The sequence below is a fragment of the Mus caroli genome, chromosome 15 (assembly GCF_900094665.2).
Source record: "Mus caroli chromosome 15, CAROLI_EIJ_v1.1, whole genome shotgun sequence".
Lineage (NCBI taxonomy): Eukaryota > Metazoa > Chordata > Mammalia > Rodentia > Muridae > Mus > Mus caroli.
Genome location: NC_034584.1, coordinates 33,362,914 through 33,381,675, shown reverse-complemented (window position 1 = coordinate 33,381,675; position 18,762 = coordinate 33,362,914). Strand labels below are relative to the sequence as shown.

The 18,762-nt window shown below is 41.7% G+C and overlaps 1 protein-coding gene across 3 annotated transcripts in view; it reads left to right on the top strand.

The window, feature by feature from the left end:
- The first annotated feature begins 2,547 nt into the window (after nt 1-2,547).
- Nucleotides 2,548-18,762, top strand: part of Azin1 (antizyme inhibitor 1) — a 31,606-nt gene continuing 15,391 nt past the window's right edge. For 2 of the 3 annotated variants that reach the window (XM_021183385.2, XM_021183382.2), the window contains exons 1-2: nt 2,548-2,920; nt 7,176-7,312. The gene's annotated coding sequence lies outside the window, so the exon portion shown is untranslated. Of the gene's footprint in view, nt 2,921-7,175; nt 7,313-14,425; nt 14,572-18,762 lie in introns of all 3 variants that reach the window. The other variant, XM_029469718.1, reaches the window with a different exon arrangement.

Sequence of the window (18,762 nt, the reverse complement as noted above, 5' to 3'; positions counted from 1 at the left end):
ACTTAGTCATATGTATATGACATTATGGGTACGATATTCAATATTGTCCCTATTTAAAATGTTTCTAGAATGAAGGGTAAGTTCTAATTCCTTCTCAATCCCTCCCTAATAGAACTTTTTATTTAATCTCCTTTGCAAACATGCCTCTAGAGTGGAAAGGGAAAGGCCACTCCCAGTTCTCCAGCCCACCCATTTCTGCCCTTTCTTTCATCTGCTTCCTTTGTCAGAATCCTGTTTCCCTGGAACATAGACCCTAGATTCACTCTGAACTGTTTCCTGGGAACTTTTCTCTCAGATGAAGTTATTTCTTCCTTCTACTTGGTTCCTTGCAGCATTTACCTTGTTATCTGCCAACAATTTGGTTATTTTATGAACATTCCATTTCTCCTGCTAGACTGTAAACAAAATGTCAAATGGTGTGTTCATGTGGGCAAGAGCCTCCTTGGGAAGTTGCTGTAGTCTAAATGGATCAAAAGTGTTAGAGACTGAGCACAGTGGATCATAACTTCACATCCCAGAACTCTAGAGGTCAAGACTGACATGAATTCAAGGCCAGCACGGGCAATATATTAACTTCCTATCTCAAAAAAGGAAAAGGAAAGCCGGGCGTGGTGGCGCACGCCTTTAATCCCAGCACTTGGGAGGCAGAGGCAGGCGGATTTCTGAGTTCGAGGCCAGCCTGGTCTACAAAGTGAGTGCCAGGACAGCCAGGGCTACACAGAGAAACCCTGTCTCGAAAAAAACCAAAAAAAAAAAAAAAAAAAAAGGAAAAGGAAAGGGGGAGAGAGGGATGGAGAGGGAGGAGGTAAGAGAAAGCTAAGACATGCCAAGAAAACTAGGGGAAACAAAACCCAGAAACTGAGCTCCCAGTTCCCGACTTGTAATACTCTCTACCTCTGAACCCTTCTGGCCTTACCAAACCTGCAAGGGCTCTTCCTTTCTTTCTGCCTTGGTGATTTATTAATTACTGTACCGATTACAAGATAAATGGAGTGAAAGAATGTGAAGGGGAGAGGGTTCAGGGTCTTACTTTAAAAGATCTTATGTTGAAGGGGCATCATAAATAGGGTACATACAAGACTGTAACCTCAAGCCCCTTAAGTTGAGGCAGGAGACTTGCTATTTGGAGGTCAGTTTCAGCTACAGAGAAGTGCCCTGTCTGCCTGTCCCTCCCCTTCATTGTGCTGAGTCTGGAGTTGCAAAGATTTAGCAGACTAGGACTGACTGCTAGTGCTAAAATGGCCTTTGTTTTTTTCCTTTTTCCAGACAGGGTCTCACTATGTCTAGAAACCAGGCTAACTTCGAACTCAAGAGATCCATCAGCTTCTGCCTTCTTATGCTGGGGTTAAAGGCATGCACCACCTCAACTAGCTAGAAAAAGGATTTTAAACATAAGGGGGCGGAGGAGGCTACATCTGTCATTTTACTTTGGTGGCGCACGCCTTTAATCCCAGCACTTGGGAGGCAGAAGCAGGCGGATTTCTGAGTTCGAGGCCAGCCTGATCTACAGAGTGAGTTCCAGGACAGACAGGGCTATACAGAGAAACCCTGTCTCGAAAAACTGAAGAAAAACAAAACAAAACAAACAAGAATAGAGAGAAACCCTGGTGTAATGGCACATGCCTTTAACAGGAGCACCTAGGAGACAGGCAGAGTTCAAGGCTAGCCTGGTATATAAGGGAATTCCAGGACAGCTTGGGCTGCACAGAGAAAGCCTTTCTGGAGAAACAAAAGAATAAAAAAATAAGAATGACTTCAAACGAGGAATGCAGAGGATTAAAGAGATGTGCCTTTAAGTCATGTAACTTCAGCAACACTGGCCCCGCTTTAATAGGGCTGGGTCTGACTGCATCAACCCTTTTTGAAAATGAAGACAAAGAAAGAAAAGCCACATTAAAAAAAAAATCTACTGCACCATATTGCAACATGCGAACACTGAGGAACATTCTGGTACGATCAAAGCCTCAGTAACCACACCAGACTGGTTCTTGCTGGCCACGGGGAACTCATTTTCATAACGGAGCTCCGCATCCCATGGAGAGGCGGGTACCTCTCCCTCGGAATACAGTCCCCGGGCATAGTCTACAGTTGTTACATAAACTAGTGCACCGAGAAAGCCCCGTGATGGCGCCCACCCTCCTCTCCTAAAATACTGGAGTCGGTAAGCCGAGGACCCAGGACGGTCCCGAAGGCTGCCGTCAGCATGGACTAGCTGCCGGCTCACAAAGCGGATCGTTGGCTGCTAGCGTGGCGCGCAGGCGCCGCAAAGGCGAGGGCGCGATCCGCTGGGCCGCGCGCCCTCTGCCCCGCCTCTGAAGCTAGCAGCCCGCAGGGGAACGGCGGCAGCGCGAGGGCGGGAAGCGAGCGCCGGGCCAGCACCTGCCAGGCCCGGTGGTCCCGCCCTTCGGCCCCCCAACTGCGCAAGGCTGTCCTTCCCCTTCCGCCCCTCCCACATTCCCCGGCGGCACAGGCCCCACCCCCGTCGTGCGGCCGACCGGCCGTCTGTGACGTCAGCAGCCCCCGCCCCCTGAGTATAAATACTGGCGTCTCTGGCACCGCCTTCCCACACTCTCTGGCTCAACTCTCGCCGCTGTGTTTCCGTTTTTCTCCCTGGTTGTCTCCTGCTCTGCTCTTCTCATCCTTCTCGCTCTGCTGCTCTGCGGAGTGACGAGGCTGAATCCTCTTCCCACCCAGTTCGCGCCTTTCGTCTTTTTCTCGCGCCGCTCCATTTCTCCAGTTCGGCTGCCGCCGCCACTGCTGCTCAGCTGGTGTCGGTGCCGCGCGTTTCCCCCACGTCCTCCCCGCAGCCTATGGCCCAGGCCGCCTTGGGTATTTCTGCTCAAGGTAACCACATCCCTCTTTAAAAATTCCGCCGAAAAAGAGAAGACGCTTTACCCGACTCTTTGGGCCGTTATCTCACGTGAGTACCGGACTTAGGGGCGCGGGAGGGTCCGGCGCCTGGGCTGGGCCACGCCGCCCTCGGTGTCCCCGCAGTGCCCCGCAGCCGGCGGCCTCGAACATGGCGGCCGGCGGCGTGTGTGGCGGCTGCCGGTGGCCCGGGCGGCGACCGGCGCCTCGCGACCCAGGGCGGCAGCCGGCAGCCGCGGTTGAGCGAGGGGGCGTGTGCGCGTGGGGCCGCGCTCGGGGGCAGGCTGGCGGTGGTCGCTGTTCCCTCTCGGCGGCATGCGGCCCCCACCCCACTCCCGTGGTGCATTGCTGTTTCCGGGGAGGGGGTCCGGCGGCAGCCTGGAGGGCTGGGGGTCCCATCGCCCTCTCCCTGTCTCAGTGCCTGCAGGGGGTTGTGGTGCGGAGTGGACGGGCTGCGGCGGCCCGGGCTCCGGGTTATGAATGGAGCGGGGCGGGCCTCGAGCCGGCATCTGGTGACAGCTGGGAGGAGGCTGGATTCTTGCGGGCGGGAGAGGGGGTGCGGAGTGCGCGCTCCCCCTCTGGCGGTGGAAAGTTGACCTCACTCGGGGCCGGCGGCGGGGAAGCCCCGGTGTCAAGTAGCAAGCCAATAGGCCTTTGGCCCTTTCTGGAAACCTCGGCGCTGCTGACCCGCCCCTGCGGCTCTCCTGATTGGGCCAAGTCGCTTTCACTTACCCCAGTCACCTCCTGAAGCCTGGAGATTAGTCACCATGGCTTCGTTTTCTGGTCCTCGCTGTGATCGCGGGGCAGAAAGAGGGCAAAGGGTAGGTTGATGCGGCTTATCGAGGACTCGGTTGGCTGCCAGCGGTTAGTTTTGTCTAAACGTTTTATGGTATTAAGTATCATGAACGTGTTGTTACTGGCTAAACGAAGCAAGCAGTCGGGGACACTGTTTACAGCCTCAGGTTGTTTGAACAGATTGAACTCAGTTTTGTGGTGGATATCTTAGGTTGTTCTTGTCCTGTGGTGTTTTACCATTAATATATGCTCAGCTTGGGTGAGAGCTGATTAACTTCCTCAGGAAAGGACTATGTGAACTAGGCCCGACAGGAAAGCAAGCTTGGTACCAATAAGCCCTGAGGAATTCACAATAAGTAGGAAAGGGTGTTTACATAAAATTGTAAGTTATAAAGATAAATGGAGTAATTAATTTATTTCTCTAAGGTATGATGCCCAACAATGAACTCAGAGTGGTACCTTCAATTTAGATTCCACAGCTAACATTTTACTCTACTTACCTTCCAGCCATCTTACTAATTCTGCATTACGGACATCAAAATGCTTCATAGCTCTAACTTGAATATTTCCATACATTAAATACAGTTCCATACTCTAATTTTTAGAAATTGGCAGTAAAATTCTCATTATTTATTTGTACTGTTTGATTAGTTTTTGTTGTTTGTTTGAGACAGGACCTCACTTGGTAGCCCAGACTTGAGTCTGATTTACCTTCCTCATCAGCCTGGTGCTAGGATTCCAGGCTCAGGACAAGTCTGGCTTGTATTTAGTACGTTTTAACAAAGTGATGCCAGGTGTTGTACACCTTAATTCCAGGAAGTTTTTGAAGCTAGCTATGGTCACATAAAGCAAAATCCTGTGTGCAAAGAAAGGAGAAAGAACTTTATAATCTAAATCTCTGTCAAGACAGAACATTAACACCCTCATCTAGCCTTCCTTTTTTTTTTTTTTTAAATCAAGGGACTTAAATGGAATCAATTGATATGCATGCTTTTGTGCAAAAGGCTTTTATTTAGCATATTTTTATATGTTAATAAATTGTTTCTGAGTAGTCCATTGTGTGTATATGTATATGCCCTATTTTAAAAAACATTGCTGGGCAGTTGTACATTCCTTTAATCCCAACACTTGGGGCAAGGCAGATCTGTGAGTTTGAGGACAGCCAGGGCTGTACAGAGAAATCCTGTCTAAAAAACAAAAAACAATTTTTTTTTTTTTTTTTGGAAAATCTGCAAAGATAGTAGAAACATTTGTAAAGATAATGCCAAGAGGAAAACAATTTTGAGGAGTGTCAAGGTAGAGCTAGATTTGTGGTTGGTCAAGTGCTTGCCTAGAATCTCCAGCCCTGGGTTTGATTTCCAGCACCCTATAAACCAGGTGAGAAGCACTCCTGAGATCCTAATCCTCAAATTGATTGTAATCCCAGCACTTGGGAAATGGAGGCAGGATTTCACCTCTTTGGCCACAGAAGTGTTTAGGGCCAACCAGCCTAAGGCTGCATGACCTTTCTGCCCATCTCCACCTCCTTCCCAATTTACACAGGTTATTCTAAAGGAGAGTAATTTTTCTTTCCTCTTTTTTCTTTTTTTCTTTTTCGCATATTCTAGACAGTTTCAAAACTGCACAACTATCCTGTAACTCACTCTGTAGTTCCAGCCTGGAACTCAAAGATCTGACTGCCTCTGCCTTTCAAGTGCTGGGATTCAAAGTGTGAGCCACCACTGCTTGGCTAGGAATTTGTTTTTCAGTATTGCCTTTCATCCACATTTCACGTACCCCTTCCTTTATACTATCTCCTCCAGATAAACATTTACATTTACCCTGTATGTAAATGTCCTTCTTACACTGCACCACTTTTTGTATGTATTAAGATATCTTCAAAATCAGGGAGCCTTCATTTCCTAGTAGTATCTGTGTTAAATGAAAAGGTTTAGTTATCACTGAAGAACATTAGTTGGTGTCTAAAGTTTAATGCCCTCAGTGTTTCACAGAATTGATCTTGGATTGCCATAAGCAGCAAATAATGGCTGTGAATAAAACAGGGGGAATGTCTTATCCACGATAATTGTTACATTCCTTAGGAGAGGTAAGAATGAGCTAATTTTCAGCATGATATAGGTTTGGTTTTGTTTTGTTTGAGACAGGGTTTCTCTATGTAGCCCTGGCTGTCCTGGTAGACCAGGCTGGCCTCGAACTCAGAAATCCGCCTGCCTCCTGAGTGCTGGGATTAAAGGCATACGCCAGCACCACCCGACCATGATTTAGTTTTTAAAAATTAGGTGTTTGAGGAAGTAGAAGGTTTTATAGATTAAAACATGGGAATTTAGTTTGTTTGGTCAAATGCCTGCATCCATGATGGCCATGAGTTCAATATATAGTACAGTAACAAAGTTGCTAGGTCAGTATATTGTTTAGAATCTGAATGTCATAGTTTTCACAAGTTGTTTTGAGATATCATCTCATAGAGCCTAGACTAGTTTTCAACTCCTAATGTAGGTGAGGCTGGTGTTCAACTCCTGATCTTTCTGCTGTTATTTCTCAAGTGCTGGAGATTACAGACCTGGGTCACACACATCAGTTATCAGCAACCCTGAATGCTTTTAACAGTGGTCAGTTTTCCTCACTAGGTAGAACATTTTTGCTTTGTTTAAAGTTTAAAGTTGCCTAGATCCTGTTTAAGTAGGTAATAGAGTACTTCTGAGAACCTACAAACTCTTGACCTTGTATATAGTTTCTAGTTTAGTATCTGGTTCCCTTTTTTCTACCCCCTTCTTAGGAAATATAATCAGGATGTAGTACTTTAAAGTAGTAACTACTGAAGCACAAATGATATATTTAGGTTGTATATATAGCACTTTGTAAATTTTAACCCCACTCAGTTAAACCATTATTGAAATGACCATTTCTAAAGCACTAAATTTAGAACTTTTTTTTTTTTGTAATATGATAAGCTTCACACTCATTTGCTTCTGGTGATAGTAAAATGAAATAAGTCTAGAGGGACTAGATATAAGGAGAAAAGCTATATAGACTTGCTCAGGGCTTTCCCAATTACTTTCCTTTTGGAGACAGGGGCTAATGTCTCCTAAGTTGGCCTCAGGCTCTTGTTTTTTTATAAAGCATGACCTTGAACTCTTAGTTCCTAGTTTGTTTACACAAATCCTGGAATTACAAAATATGTGTACTACCAGGTCTAACTCTTTAGTATTGTAGTAGGAATTTGCAGCAAAGGATAGTATGAACTTGACCAAATAGTTCCAAGATTTGTGCTAGATATTTGAAGTTTTTTTTTGTCATTTTGACCTTGCTATGTAACCTAGGCTGACCTTGAATTTAAATATTCTGCTTAGCCTTCTAAGTGCAGAGATTACAAGTATTTGGTACCATAAACAACTGGAATGTCACTTTAATAGAACATTATTAAATAAGCTAAAACTTACTTAAATCAACCTGTTTGAATTACAGCCTAATTTTTAAAACACAGAACTTTCTATTTTTCTTTATTTCTTTAGGGCGAACTTTCTGACCGAGTATACAACTACCCAGAAGGCCTAGGAGAAGTGCTGTATAGAGAGCAGTTCGACTTCAACGCTGAGCCACCTTGGGAACCTAGCTGATGATAGGGGGTTCCATCTCCTAACTTGTCCATGTAAGTGTCTTCACATCTGAGGAGGTAGGAATACAATTGAAACGCTGCTTCAGTGCTTCTCAGAACTTGGAACTCTGTCTCCTCTTCAGATTCTTAAAATTAATAAATTAAACAGGTTGGATAACAAGTGTAAGGTTATTTGTAAGGTAAGATTATATGTACTTACCAACAATAGAATCACTATAGCTTTGACTTGAATGCATAATGAATAGCACTATATTTAGTGTACTTCAGATGTTTTATTGAGGTCTGGAGGCAAGGCTCAGTGGTTATGAGCACTTGTGTTCTCAGCACCCCCCATGTTTGGTTGTTCACAACTGCCTATAACTGCTTAAGAGGATCTGACATCCCATCTTGACTTCCTGTCACCTGCATTACACATGTACGTTCTCATAAGCAGAGATGGACATACGTCCAGAGTTGAGTTGAAGTAAAAATAAAATCTCCCTCTCTCTTTTTTTTTAAAAGATTTATTTATTGTTATATCAGACACACCAAAAGAGGGCATCAGATCTCATTATGGATGGTTGTTGAGCCACCATGTGGATGCTCTGATTTGAACTCAGGACCTTTGGAAGAGCAGTCAGTGCTCTTAACCGCCATCTCACCAGCCCCAAAATCTCTTTTTAATTTTTGTTTTTTGGTTTTTTTGGTTTTGTTTTGTTTTTGAAGTGTCTCAAGTCAGTTTGCCTGTTGTGTTATCTTTCTTTTTTTCTTTTTAATTTTCATATATTCTAGATGGATTCTCTATCATTGGGAGATACATATTATACACATACAAAGGATATATTGTTAAATTTCTATAAAAATTTATTTATTAATGTATGTGAGTACACTGTAGCTGTACAGATGGTTGTGAGCCTTCATGTAGCAGTTAGGAATTGAATTTTTAGGACCTCTGTTCCCTCCACTCAACCCCGCTCAGTCCCTGCTTGCTCCGACCCAAAGATTTATAAATTATACATAAGTATACACTGTAGCTGTCTTCAGACACACCAGAAGAGGGTGTCAGATCTCATTACGGGTAGTTGTGAGCCACCATGTGGTTGCTGGGATTTGAACTCAGGACCTTAGGAAAAGCAGTCAGTGTTCTTACCTGCTGAGCCATCTCGCCAGCCCCAGTCCAGGTTTTAATATAATTTGGAGAGTGGATTTTGACTCTAGAATATAATTTCTCATATTCAATTACCTATTAATAGGTATAAGTATTGGCTGAATGAGAAAAGACTCAGACTTTGTAAATTGAATCTAGGGCTTCCTCAACACTATATATGTGCTGCATTGAGTTAACATTCCTCAGCATCAAAGATATTTTAGAAAATATTCCGTGTGTGTGTGTGTGTGTGTGAGTGTAGGATTTAGTGCTCTGCTTCTACCATGTGGGTTCCAGGTATCAGATCCCAGTCTTCAGGCTTGGCAAGAAGTGCTTTACCTGTGATACCATCTTGCCAGCCTCCTGGTAAAGCAAAAGATTCTGCCATTCTGTTTGGTAAGGCTATATCTTAGCATATGAGTGTGAAAACAATTTTAGTTCATTTTCCTAGTAATGAATATCCTGCTGGTCAAATGTTTTGCCTTTTTTTTTTTTTTTAAAGAGTTGTATATTTTATAATTGGTTTCATCTATTAAACTTGTAGAAACCAATGGTTTGAAAGATACTTGAGACTCCCAGCATACCACATTCCAGATAGTCAAGGATATCTTTTGACTACTTGATATTCTGTGCCTGGATTATTTTAAAACGCTGTGCAAACTATAATTTTCTCAGCAAGCTGGCTTAAGTTTGAGAGGCCTGTCTATCTACTTATTTGTTTGTTTATTATTTTTTAGAGAGTGGTTTTCTAACTAGTTCTGGCTGGCTTAGAACTGACTATATAAAGCAGGCTAGATTTGTGCTCTCAGATCCATGGTGCTATGCCACCATTTCCAGCTAGTAATCTAGTGCTGGGACAATGGAGATAAGAATCGTGGGGCTCATTGACTAGCCAGGCTAGCCTGAATGGAGAAGCTCCAGGTTCAGTGAGAGGTTCTCTTTGAAAATGTGGATGATTCTTGAGAAATAACACTTGAAATTTACTTCTGGACTCTATGTGTACACACATGACCTGCACATACAAATAATAGTTACATTGTAAAAAGTTAAAAATTCCATCTCCATGTTTCATGGAATTGAAATTTGGAATTTTGAGACTTAAATGGGTTTTACATGGGAATAAACAGCAGTATTAGAAAAAAAAAAAATCTCAGATGGGGCAGTTTCAAGTTACTCCTCAGCTTTAGTATAGTCAATAAGTATTCCTTTTAAGAAGAGTAAAATCAAGCCAGGTGGTGGTGGTTCATGCCTTTAATCTCAAAGTGCCTGGTAGGCAGAGGTAGGTGGATCTTTGAGTATTGAGGCCAGCCTGGTGGCAAAGATGGGGGTAGGGGGCAGTTATCTTAGGAAAACAGTAGATCATAGTAGTGTTTCTTATTTTGGCTATAATATAGATTCTGTTGAATAAAAATAGTTCCAAAGCCATGCAATGTATAGAGCCCAAGCATTAGGGACATAGTGGGTCAGGAACTCATGGCTTGTCTGGGCCACATGAGACCCTGACCCATTTGTTTCATGTTAACCAGTTGGGGTTTAGTTTTTACACGTGTGAGCTGGTACACGTATCACTGCACACTTAACAGAGGTTGGTGGACAGCTTGTGGAAGCCAAGCTTTCTTCCCCAATGTGAATCCTAGGTATTGAACTCAGGTTTCCAGGGTTGCATGGCAAGTACCTTTTCCTGGTGAGTCATATTCTCACTTTATTAAAAGATTTTTATAACAGATTTTAGTTAAGGTAGGGATGAGTAGAAATGACAGGTGTTCCAGGGAAGAGGAGAGACATACTCAAGTATGGGTATATACTTTTCAGAGGGTAGTAGCTATAAGGTTGAGAAAACTTTTTTTTTTTTTTTTAAATAGCCTTAGCCAACCAGGAACTCACTATGTGCACCAGGCTGGCCTGGAACTTAAAGCTCACAAAGATCAGCCTGCCTCTGCCTCTCAAGAGCAGGGATTAAAGGCCTATTCCACCAGACTTGGCAGTTTAAGAATCCACAGTTAAAGATAAACCTAACTCAATTTTTTTGCTTCATTAAGTATTGGACTTTGTATATTATTATTGGGGTACATTAGAGGACTGTTTTATGGCACCTGTTCTTTTGCTAATATTTACATTTGTTTATTGAGGGTTGGGTGTGTGTGTCTGTCTGTCTGTCTGGACATATACCACAGACTGGACAACCTGTAGGAGTTAGTTCCACCTTCCACCATGTAGGTCCTTGGAATTGAGCTCATGTTTTAGGCCTGCCCCGAGTTCAAACTAATTTGAGAGAAAAACTTAATCTGAATTTGTGCTGAGTTGAAGCTATTTTTATTCTGTTTAGTGTTAATGTTCTTGAGTTTTGTTTAGAAATAATATTATTACAGTGCACTAACTTAATCTCTTGTAGAGTGTTACATAATATCTAACTTGTACTACCTGATCTTAATAAATCCAGACATACATTGTTTCAAGGGTTTCCATTAGAATAATAAATATAGTGCCTTAGAAATACAGCCTCTTTTTATATGATAGTTGTGTCACTGGAATGGGAGTGAAGAATCATAGGATTAATATGCTGAACAATAACTGGAGAACTTTTGGAAGAACTTAAAACATTATCCTTATGGAAACCCTTGCTATTTGACTGTATGAACTGCATTTGAGCTGTCTGTCTCCAGTACTCTATTTGTATTTTTGTGCAGGTGTTAGTCTCTAGGATTGGACATGGGGTGGGTTTTCTTTTCTCCCTCTCCCTGGCATTTATTCATTTATTTATAATAAAAGTCAGGGTCTCACTATTGTATGCACTGGAAATCACTGCAATACTGCCTCAGCCTTGTAAGCATTGGAGTTACAGGCATATACTATTATTACACTTGGTTTCAGGATAAGGTTTTGAATCAACAGTCAATTTTTGAGCTAGTTCATTCCATTAAGTAATTTTTTGTTGTTGTTAATGTAATCGTGACTAACCTGGAACTTGCTGTATAGACCAAAACTAGCTTCAAACTCCTGGAGATCCACTTGTTAGGTATGTACTACCACACCCATGCTTTGCTCTGATAGTAGTGTGTGTGGCTTTATTGCTTGAGTAATTTTGAATGTCTATTCATGACATTCTATGGAGTTGTATTTACTTTTTAGTTTTTTGAAACACAGTTTAATTTTGGATTCCCTGTTGTCCTAGAACTGCTCTGGAAGAATTACTGTGAATGGAGTAGCATTAATAGACTTAAAACAGCTGTTGCTATGCTTTATCCCTCAGATTCCCTGTGGCTATGGTTACCTGTATGAGACATGTAAGATCATTCAGCAGCACTGAGTGGACTCTGGTTCCAAAAAATGGGGAAGGAATATTAGAGCAGAGGGTGTGTTGGGGAGTGCCTGGGTTAATTTGGATGGATACGATCAATATGAATTATATACATATGTGAGACTGTCAGAAAATAAATGAAACATGGGTTTGTTGTGCTTTTAGGCTATTGGGCATGGTGACACAGACCTTTATCCCAGTACTAAGGAGGCAAGGCCAGGTGGATTTGAGTTGGAAGCCATCTTGGTCTTAATAACAAGTTCCAGGCCAACCAGGGCTACATAGTGAGATTCCACTGTAGAGTGTGTGTGTGTGTGTGTGTGTGTGTGTGTGTGTGTGTGTTAGTTATATGAACTGTTAACAAAAGCTGTAACAAAGCACTATTCCCCTAAATTCCCTCAGGTTTTTTGACTATGAGGGGTTTTCAGTTGAATATTCTAGTTGGGTGTTTTAAGATCAACATTTTTAGGATACAGCGCTGTATGACATTGTCCTGTAGACTGAAACCATTATTAGCTGTATGTTGTAAGTTAAATTTTTTTATTTGGTTTTGGTTTTTTGGTTTTCGAGACAGGGTTTCTCTGTGTAGCCCTTGCTGTCCTGGAACTCACTTTGTAGACCAGGCTGGCCTCGAACTCAGAAATCCGCCTGCCTCTGCCTCCCAAGTGCTGGAATTAAAGGCATGGGCCACCACGCCCCATGTAAGTTAAATTTTTAATTTCTTGCTCATTACTGCAAAGATCTGTCATTAAATTGTTAAAAAAAAATATTTACTTCGGACTGGTTCAATGAATGGTTGAGTTGACAAGTGTTTAATCCCTGGAAGCCATATAGGATGGAGGAAACAAACTGACTTTGTAGAGTCTCCTCTGATGTCTACATGCCTACAGGGGCATATGCACACACAATAATGAGTAGAATAAAAGTGTATAGTTTCCCTTTTTGCTCTTTGTTTTTGAGCCCAGGTTATCTCTGTATTTGTACAGCTGCCTATCCTGTGTATGTAGATCAGGGTGGCCTCAAAATCACAGTGATTCACCTGCTTTGCTCTCTCTCCTGAGATTAAAGATGTGTGCCACCATATCTGGCTCTGTATTTTCTTAGCTCAGTATCATAACATGTCAAATTTGGTGTAAATAGAGTAGGTTGATATTTTCTACTATATTCTACATGGAAACCATAATAATCCTGAGATGGTCTTTTAAAAATTAATGATTTTTATCCCCTTAACTCCTGGAGTATATATGAATACATAATGGGAAAACAAGTAAAAGACTTAAGCTATTGCCATTTGAAATCCTCTGGTCCTAGTTATGTACCCTAGACTCTGGGACATCTTACCTAGTTTACCATTTAGTAGGATAGTGTCACTTGTACCAGATTATAGAGTCGCACACATCCAAACGGAAGGTCTACAATGCATGAGTATAATATGGTTGTAAAAGTCCTTTCATTTGGTCATTGAGATATTTTAATATTTGGTGCTTGGGAGATATGGTGCTCAGAAGTTTAGAATATATGTTGCTCGTGCAGATGACCTGATTTCAGTTTCCAGAAAGCATCTGTGGCTGGTTGCTCACAGTCACCTACAGCTCCAGCTCCAGGGCATCCCAGTGCCCTTTCCTAGCCTTCCCAGACACCTATGTTTATGCACAGACAGCTATACAATACACATAGGTAAAATTAATTCAGGGGGTGAGAGGTGAGGGCAACCGGGCTATTGCCCCTTTTTGCGGGGAATTCAAATTTAATTTTCAGTAACCATGCCAAGGTGCATTTATACCAACCTACATCTCCAGTTCCAGGGGATCCAGTGCCCTCTTCTGGCTTCCATAGGCATAGGTACATGTAGATGCATACAAACAATACAAACATAGACACATAATTTTAACTATGTAGTCCAGGTTGGCATTGAAGAGATCAGCCTGTCTCTGCCTCTCAAGTGCTGAAACTAAAGGTGTGTACTGCCAGTCTTTGCAAAACATAAATCTTTTAACAAAGTTTCTAAATGTTTATTGTGAATCATCTTATATTTTAAAGTAAGCTGTGTTCATTTCTTAATCTCTTCTTTCATATCTTCTGTTCATTCTTGTCCTTTTTTTAATGTTTCATGGAAATGTTTTTGTCTAGACACAGTGAGTTGTTTCATCCATAAAAAATGTTTTTAAATTGTGATTATTAGCTTTCCAGTTACTGTCTGTTGAGGCAAACCCTGTTCTGGATATCATGAGTGCTCTATCTATGGAGGTGGTTTCTGGTGCATTAATGGCGAAAGTACTGTTAATCTTTTTAGCACTCATTGGATATCCCAGCTACCTCCTTTATTTAGTATGTAGCTTCTTGGTGCCTTTTTCCTCCTGGAGGTCCTTATAGTGCAACCATCCTCTAGAAGCTGCTTCTAGTGGTTTTAGTCAGTTACTTCCAAACTTATCTTGTGTGGTAACATTTTTCTGTTGGCAAAAGGAATGCAGAGAGGAGCTTAGACACTCTTGTACATTTTTGAAGCTGAGTGTTGAGCCATCTAATGCTTACATGAAATACAGTAGAAATGCTTGTGTTAGGCATCTTTACAGAAACTATAGTATACATTTCAAAATATATTTTCATTTTTAGTGAGTAAGGGTCCTGTTGAGAAGTGATTGGCTTTATTAAGGTTGGGTTTCCTGTTTAGGTGTTTGAAACAATACTCTAAACCTTTCAGCTCTCCCTGTTCTACTTCCAGGGAGGTCTTCACTTCAGAAACCCAAGACTCATATTCATCCAGCTTGGTGTCAAGTGGGCTGTTGCTGCCAGGATTATCTTGTGATTGTATGAAAGATGTATCAGTTTCTTCTGAAGTGCAATCAACTCTAGAAGCCTTTGTAGCAGGTGTGTACCAAGACAAGTGCACAGCTGCCAGCAGCCATGACTCTAGAAGCCTTTGTAGCAGGTGTGTACCAAGGCAAGTGCGCAGCTGCCAGCAGCCATGACTCTAGAAGCCTTTGTAGCAGTTGTGTACCAAGGCAAGTGCGCAGCTGCCAGCAGCCATTACTCTAGAAGCCTTTGTAGCAGGTGTGTACCAAGGCAAGTGCACAGCTGCCAGCAGCCATTACTCTAGAAGCCTTTGTAGCAGGTGTGTACCAAGGCAAGTGCGCAGCTGCCAGCAGCCATGACTCTTGGGAGTGAGCATGAGGATTCAGCCACCTCGTGTAAGACTCCAGGGAACAATGTGTGGTTCTTTGGAGCCATTGTTTCTTTTGGCCACTTCTTCATGGAAAATGTATTATCAAAATCAAAACACCAATGTACAGGTGTAAATAAGAAATGTTACAGGTTTTTTTTTTTCCCAGCCATGAATTCAAAAGGAAATTCTTTACAACAGTAGTGTTGGGATTTCAGCAACACTAAATGAGCTTTTAGTCATACATTAATAGGTATTTAGTTGCTAAAAGTAGCTTTCAATATGGTGGAAAATAGAGAATACTTTTTAGAAATTGTTTTTTACTTTTGAGTTTCACTGTACCCTGTGCTCACTTTTAACATTCGGAACGGTCTTCCTGTCTTAGACTTTGTCCATGGCTGGGATTTTACAGGCCTGTACCACCACATCCAAGACAGTCTGTTTTTAGTGAAGAGAACTGAGAGGTTTGGAAACCAGCCCCTTGTGGATTAACTTGACGCTCTTCTCTCTCCCTCCCCCTCCCCTTTCCTCCTCTCCTTTGTTTGGTTGGTTGTTTGGAGTTTAGTTTTTGTATTTCTTTTCCTTCGATAGCTTTGACTGTCCTAAAACTCAGTATGTAAAACAGGCTGGCTTTGAACTCAGAGATCTGCCTGTCTCTGCCTCCTCCCATTGCTGAGATTAAAGGCATATTCTATCATACCTGGGTTTATTAATACCTCTTTTTTTTAAGATTTATTTATTTGTTTTATGTATGATCTATATGAGTACACTGTAACTGTCTTCAGACAGACCAGAAGAGGGCATCAGATCTCATCACAGCTGGTTGTGAGCTACCATGTGGTTGCTGGGAATTGAACTCAGGACCTCTGGAAGAGCAGTCAGTGCTCTTAACCTCTGAGCCATCTCTCCAGCCCCCTATTAATACCTCTTAAAAACAAAATATGTCTTTACTAGCAGTTAAGCAAAAATTTTGTCGTCTTTATGTATTTTTTTTCTAAAATGAAGAAAATTGCTTGGCAAGTAAAGTTGCAGTGTTGCAGCCAAGCTTCTCAACCTGAATTCAATGTCCAGAATCCATGTGGTAGAGAGAACTGACTCCTTCAAGTTGTCCTTGAACCTCCACACAAATACACACAAAAGAAGGTATTTTTTAAAAACTAAAAATTGAAATCAAGGAGTCCTGGAGTCTTTATTATACTTTTTAGGGGTTCCTTCAGTGAAAATAAGGTATAGTGGAGGTAGGAAAGGCAAAGGGTCAAGCTACCACGACTCTGCTTAACCCCTTTCCAATTGTTTGAAATACTGTGCTACCAAATTACTCTGAGTGTCTCAGGCTATCAAACTTAGAGCCAGCAGTCAACTTAAGGTTCCAGTGCTGCCTCTCCTTAGTACTGGGATTATGGTGTGTATTGCCAGGCCCTGTTGTTTGTTTGTGTCTGAGCCTCAGGCAAGCTAGATGAGCACTGTACCAGTTGAGCTATATCTCAGTTCTGCATCCCTCCCTCCAAGCCCAGTGACACTTTGAGTTTGTTGGCTTAGAGGACTATGGAAAACTGGTCTCCTGAGGATATATGTTGCATATTCTTTATCAAATCAAGTTTTTCTGGATCTAGCATGTACCTTTTAACTGTGTCAGTTACTTGTGTGGTAAGGCTGCAGGGCCTTATAACAGTTTTAAGATTGTAGAAGGTAGATTTGTTTTTGGTTTGTTTTGTTTTGGGTTTGGCCTTGGTTTGTGTGTGTGTGTGTGTGTGTGTTTGATTTCATGTAGCCGTGTCTAACCTTGAACTCACTGTATAACTGGGGAAAGAGCTTAAGCTTCTTGTCCTTCTGCCTTGGCTCCACAAGGGCTAGAATTACAGGCTCTTCAGCACCCAGTTTATGCTGTGCTGGGGAATCAAGCCAAGGCCTGGTGCTTCTTACTATGCTGAGAGCTTCAGTCTCCTGGGGAATGAACTTGACACCTACAGAGACTTTGTTGTATCACAATCTCTTACAAGAACTTTCTGTTATGGCTAGGGTTATGGAAGACAAATATGGAAGCCTTGATGCCAGGCTGCAAAAACAAAACATCAGTATTCTTAATATGAACTTTATTGTCCATATGTCCTTGACTCAGGTGTGGGCTTGTAATTTGTGGGGATCTCAGAAATGAAGATAAATACATCAAAACTTCTATAATACTGATTTAATTACTTTATTGTGCATCTTAGTGCAAGGAAATCAAATAGCATGTATCACATTACATTTGTTTTTGTGGATCTAGCTGTGTCATAATCGAAATGTATTTGAAATGTATTTTACCTTATTGGGGCAGGGTCTCCTTGAATAGATTAGGCTTCGGCCCTTGAATGCTCAGAGCTCAAGTTGCCTCTGCCTGAGTGCCAAGATTAAGGTTGTTTGCCAATATACCATCCTTGTAACAGTCTGTGTCAGGCAACCCTGTAGTTGCATCTAAAGCGACAATCCCATCTTACAGACGAGTGAACACTTTCCTAAGCACTCCTGGCTTCCTTCAGAGGCAGAGTACGCTTTGTTCGTATTAGTTCATTTTTATTCTTATCAACAGTACCATTCTTTGTCCACTGTTTTGGTTTGGTCAGTAAATATTTGAAATTTAAAAGGTGTTTGGTTGATTGGAATGATATTGGAGATTGATTGTTAAAGGGACATGAGAAAAATTACTTGTATGAATGGTAACAAGTATATATACTAATAGAGATACATATTGTTGCACATATGTTAAAAATTCATGGATAGTCCCATGATAATACTCTAGTAAAACTCATCCAATGAGCCTGTTGTTTTCACAAATACTGAGGATCTTTGAGCCATGATAAATTGAGGCTATTCTGTCTTTGAAAGGCAGAATGTTTACATTCAACATCAGTTACCTGTAGGGGTCCACAACCAACCCAAGAGACCCAAGTACTGCAATGTGTATAGTTTTTTTTTTTAAAGCCATGTAATGAGATTTATAAACAAAACCAAGTTTCAGATTATTTCAACTTCTAAATTCTTTCTTGTCCTTCAGTGCTGCAATTGTAGATATGCAATCCTACCAAACTTTTTAGGCTAAAGATCTTGATTATAGTTCTTTTAAAGGTGTTATGTGTATAAGCTTTTCTCTAGTGTATATATGTGCATGCCTTGTTCCTATAAAGGTCAGAAGAGAGCGAGCACTGGATCTTTAGAAACTGTAGTTGAGGATGGTTGTGAGCCACCATGTGGGTTCTGGTAGCCAAACCTGACTCCTTTTTTCTCCCCCTCCCCCAAAATGAATTTCCCTGTGTAGCAGTCATGGTGGTCTTGGAACTCCCTTTATAGACCACCAAGATGGCCTCAAAACTCCTCATTGCTGGGGTTAAAGTCATAATACTGGGCCAACTAAGAATAAAAGAGCTCTTAACTGCTGGGCCATCTCTCTAGCCTTTTAATTGTGTGTGTGTGCATGCGTGTTTTGGAAGGGGCTTATTAATAAATACAGCTGGCTGTTAAACAATCAAGTGATGTCAAATGTAATTGGAAGTTCTTTACCCCTACTTTTTATAATAATGACCTTGGCGTTCATCGTTTTCATTCTATTACTCTTGGTGCCTGATTGATTATATCCTTAAAATTGATGTTCTAGCTGGAGTTACACTGTTTAAAACAGGATCTATCCTAAATTCCAATCCTAGTTTAGCATCCTTTAGAGAATGTCTGTGATTTATATCCACTGTATATAATATGAATCTTATGGATAAACTCCTTGATAAGAAGAAAAACACTCTGTTTTAAGTCTCCATTATAGAACAAGATTTATTTTTTGAGCTGAATATAGTTGTTTTGGAAATGAATATCTTAGTGCCTTCCAAGTTGAAATTGAATGTTATTTCATGAAATTTCACAGTTACTAC